The sequence below is a fragment of the Micromys minutus genome (assembly GCF_963924665.1).
Source record: "Micromys minutus genome assembly, chromosome: 8".
In the NCBI taxonomy this organism is placed as follows: domain Eukaryota; kingdom Metazoa; phylum Chordata; class Mammalia; order Rodentia; family Muridae; genus Micromys; species Micromys minutus.
In genome coordinates, this window is record NC_137977.1 from 45,977,888 (window position 1) to 45,982,188 (window position 4,301).

Below are 4,301 nucleotides of genomic sequence, written 5' to 3' on the forward strand. Positions count from 1 at the left end.
CGCCACGCACGGACGACTCTGGAATGCACCGCCGCTGGGGACCGCCCCGGAAAGACTGAGCCCCCAGCCTCAGCGCAAAGCCTTCTCGGCTCCTCCCATCCTCCCCCAGGATTGCTGTAAAGGAAGGAACTTGGAGAGACAAAGAATTGTACAGCACCCGCTCATCACCTAGCTTTACACTCAGCCTGTAGCCTTAAACTCCGTTTCTCCGAGGGGACTTCCGCCCTCTGTGTGGTAAACAGAGGGGCTTGCCTACATTAGGTCCCAAGATCCTTTCCTTAACAGTAGTTTGGATGCAGGCGATACAGAGTCCTGAATGTAAAGTATTTAATGAGACCCTTTGTTTGTCTCTGTTCTGTTAAGCTGGGATAGTAGCACTAACCCCTCTTGTGAAGACAGTAAAATGCCTCAGTGCGAAGCTAGTTGGCGACTTGCCGTAACACACCTCCACGCACTGTTTATTTTGTGATAGCATGAAAAGTCCAAGGTGATCAACACCCCATTAGGTGAGAGGCTTGCCACTCCCTCTGTTAATGACCCACTTCCCCCCCCCCCCCCCCCCCCGCACAATACAGTACTAACTCTTCAGGGTCCTCGATGGTCTACGGGGTGAAAGAGAACTTTTTATCCATTCCTTTTATTTATTTTTGAAACAGGGTCTTTGTATAGAGCCTTGGTTGTCCTAGAACTCATCATGTAGACCAAGCTGCCTTCCAGAAACCCGACTGCCTCTGCCTTGGGCTAAAGGAGCAAACTGCATCAGATTTCCATTCATCTTCTAATTCTATAGCAAGTCCTTCCGTCTTACCCTTGGGGAGGGTGGGGCACACTGGCAGAGGCTACCCGCGCCTTGAAAACTGGAGTTTCTTCTTTTTTTCTAACGCATATTAGAACCACAATCACTTGCCCAAGCTGGCTTTTGATCTGGTATCAGCCTTGACTTTTGCCTCCCCACACACACCCGGTTTCCTCTGACTCAGAGATGAGGTCAGCAGAAATGACATGTCATTACCAGAAGCCTCAGACCCAGAGCCATGAGAACAAAGGATTAACATGGAAAGTGAGTGGAGGAAAATTCTAAGAGTCATCATTTTTGATCAGCAGAGAAGGTGTGTGCTCCTCAGAACAAGTACAATCCAATTCTAAGTGTTAGGGGGAATCATAGTATAGACTGTTCCTTTATTACAAAACAGGATGCTGGAGGGGGCGGGGGTCCTTTAGGTGGACAACTAGCAACTGAATGTGTCCAGCCCTGACTAAAGGCTTTGCTCTTGAGATGATGCAAGACCCAGGACTGGAGTCAGCAATCTGGTGTCTTTTTCATTTAGCAGAGTGCTGCTCATTAGCTAAAGAATCATAAACGTCTTGCTTTCTTCAATTATAAAGCAGTAAAATGGGAACTACCCATCCTGTCTGATAGTTATGAATAAAGATTCATTCTATATCTATTTAAAACTCTTCATTAATTATATTCTAGGCATAACCCTTTGCATGTATCTTCTGACCTGGGAAATGGACTAAATGTGACCTCCACAATGTGTACATCCACAGTGGAGTAAGTATACCGCCCAGCAGTCTGCCACATTGTCCTGTTTTATGTTCTTTGTGGTTTCGCATCTCCTTCTCTTTTCTTAACTTTTGATTCCTTGTTTCACATCATGTACCCCAATCTCACTCAATCTCCCCTTATCTGGGTATTTACCCTTGGTCCTTGTAATCTCACCCCCCACACAAAAAAACAAAAAACAAAAATAAAAATGTAAACAAAACATTAAAAAATATCTTGTGGAAGCTGTGGTGTGTCACACTGTGTCCCACAGCGTACCCTTTTGTCCACACATTTGCAAAATTTACTGCAATGAGCTGTTGGTCTGCTTTGAGACCTCTGGCTTCTGCTGAATTATCTATACTGGATCCTCTGGGACTCTCAGATAGCCTATGAGTGTTATAAGATCCTACAGCTCTGGATCTGTAGGACCAGTCCCTTCGTGTGCTCCAGCAGTGCATAGATGGAGTAGTGGTTGGGATGGGCCAACTCAAAACCTGGATGTGAGGGACAGTGAGGTCAGTCCCCCAGGGTAAGCACTCCAGCACTGCCCCAGCTAGCTCATCTAATGCTCCAGCTGGCAAAGGGCAGGGCCAGCTCTCCTGAGCTCAGACTTTCAGGCTGGCTAACCAAGCCTCACCACCAGACCCAGCTCTACGGTGCTGCCCAGGTGAGGTACAGGGCCCACTCTTGAGTGCTGCAGCTGGTGAGAGGTGGGGCCAGCTCTGTGCAGCTCTTGGACATCAACTATAAGTTCCAGGAAGCTGCCCAGACCAGGGACATCCGCACAGCCTTTGGTGATAATATGGGCCACGTTAGACACAAAGACATGGCCCTTAGTGGCAGCATGGGGCCAGGACTTCAACATCATCTCAAGTGGCAGGAAAGGCTACTCACATCAGGCTGGTCCTCTCCACCCTTGAGTCTCCAGTGCCACTTCTCTTCATAGTGTGCAAATCATTCTGATTCTCTTTCTCTCCCATCTCTCCACCACATACTTGCACATCTTAGTAGCTACTGCTGCAGATGGGTCACATGCCTGGCAGGCCACTGGGTGTCTTCCACCAGCCCAAGCCATTTAGGAAGCAAGAATCCAAAATTTGTTCAACAAGCATAGCACATGTACACATACACCCACAGGTATGGAGCAAACACACATATACACACAGGCATACATATATACACACATATGCATACACATGGGAGGAGAGGCCTTTGGTCCAGCAAAGGTTGTTTTGCCAATGTGCTAAGGTAGGAAGGGGTGGTTGGGAGAGGGAGAATACTCATAGAGGCAATGGGAGGAGGGATAGGGTTGGGGGAAGGGGATAACATCTGAAATGTAAATGCAGAGAATATCCCATTAAAAAAGTAAAAAAAAAAAAAATTCTCTTTCTTTCCTTCACTACTCTGGATACCAGCAGTTATCTGGAGGGCTTCTGGACAGGTCCCCCTGAACCGACTCACATAGTGTCTTAATTACTTTTCTGTTGCTATGGTAAACACCATGACCAAAACCAACTTGAGGAGGAAAGTGTTTATTTGGTTTACAAGTCCCAATCAGAGTCCATCATTCAGAAAAGCCAGGGCAGAAACCTGGAGGCAGGAGGAGAAGACATGGGGGAATGCTGTGAACTAGCTTCTCTTCATGGCTTTCTGAGTTTGCTTTGTTATACACCCAGGAACGCTGGTCCAAAGGGGCACCTCCTATAATGAGCTTGGCTCTCCCATATCAGTTATTAACTAGGACAATAGTATCCCTCCCAGACTTGCCTACAGGCCAATCTGATGGAGGCATTTTCTCAATTAAAATCCCCTCTTCTAAGTTATGTCTAGGTTTGTGCCCAATTGACAGTACCTAACCAACACACCAAAGTTTCTTTGGTGGAAAATGTTCCCTGTATGGCCAAACCTTCCACAGACAGCCAATATTCCAGAACCTTCTTGGGAGTGTATTCAACCTTGGCCCAAACACATCAACCACAGAGGCAGCAGGGCAGCTCCTACTGTGTTAGGAGAGTGGGCAGGGCAGGGCAGATTGGAGGGTGCCACCTGAAAATGGATATTTTTAATGACCTTAATCACTAAATGATACCCCAGAATTGAGGAATAAATGTGTTTACTGAGGCCTTCCCTAAATATATTGCTGAATAAATAAAAAATAAAATAAAATAATGAGATTCTATTCTTTTTATCAGGATATAGTGGGCAAATTTATTTTATAATTAAAGCCTCCTCAGACTTGTATACCTGAATAAATGTCATTTGTTGGGTGTTATTTATTCACTAAGGAGTAAGAATTGTACTTCTAGTGTGGAAGGAAGGCTACAAATACAAAGTCCTCCAGGGAAATAACTCCAGTGTCTAGTCTCAGGCTTATACAAAGTCCCAGCAGGACAGTTGGGAAGTCCATTTGCTGAAGAGCAAAGCAGTTTTAGCAAATGGTGAGAACCCAGAGAAATGAGGAATGCACTCATTTTAGAGACAGAATAGAAGACTTAACAGAGATCAATTTCTTCACTTTGATTTCCTGGTATTAGGACAGACATCAAAAAAGTTTCAAGAGCTGTTGGTAGAGTGCTTTCCTAGTTTGCAGAGTCCTGGGTTCCATCTCCAGCACTGCATAAACTGGGTGTGAAGAGGTGCCCCAAGTGATAAAGTGGTTGACACGCTGACATGTCAGTCTGATCCTCAGAACCCACGTGGAAAATAAACAAAAAAAAGCCAGGCCTCGTGGCATGCCCTGGTTCTGCAGAGT